Source organism: Numenius arquata, unplaced genomic scaffold (genome assembly GCF_964106895.1).
Source record: "Numenius arquata unplaced genomic scaffold, bNumArq3.hap1.1 HAP1_SCAFFOLD_208, whole genome shotgun sequence".
NCBI classification, from domain to species: domain Eukaryota; kingdom Metazoa; phylum Chordata; class Aves; order Charadriiformes; family Scolopacidae; genus Numenius; species Numenius arquata.
In genome coordinates this window covers 115,001-115,521 of record NW_027414883.1, presented here as the reverse complement: position 1 = coordinate 115,521, position 521 = coordinate 115,001, and positions in this window count along the sequence as shown.

The window sequence follows — 521 nt, the reverse complement described above, 5'->3', positions numbered from 1 at the left end:
TTACCGGTTTTTTTTCCGTTTCCGCTGTTTTTTTCTCTGTACCCTTTGCTCTCCTTCCCCGGGGTAAGCGACCGCCCGCGGGGAGGGGCAAGACCGGCGGCCGGCGGCGGTCGTCCGGCACTCTGGAACGCTGAAAGGCGACCGGGGGAGTCAAGCCTGCCGCGGCTTCGCCCCGGTCGGTCCTGTCGCTGTCGCTGAAGGGAATCGTGCGGAGCCGGGGGGGTGGCGGCACCCCCCGCTCGTTTCACTGATCCAGACCCGCAGGCAGCGCCCGCTGAGGCGTTCACCCCGGGCGCGTCGGAGAGGCTCCGCGGCGGGCCGGTTCTGCCGGTGTTCAGGCCGTCGGAGCACCTCTCGCGGACGTTGCCTTCTCGCTCGCACGCAGGGCCCCGCGTCTTGCCGTCCGCCCCCCGGGCGGCGGCGGTCGCGCGTGGCCGTCGGCTGGCTCGAGACCGTGGCCGCGCGGCCTCGGCTTCCTTCGCTCTCCTCTCCCCCTTTCCCCCGTTACCGATCGATGAGGC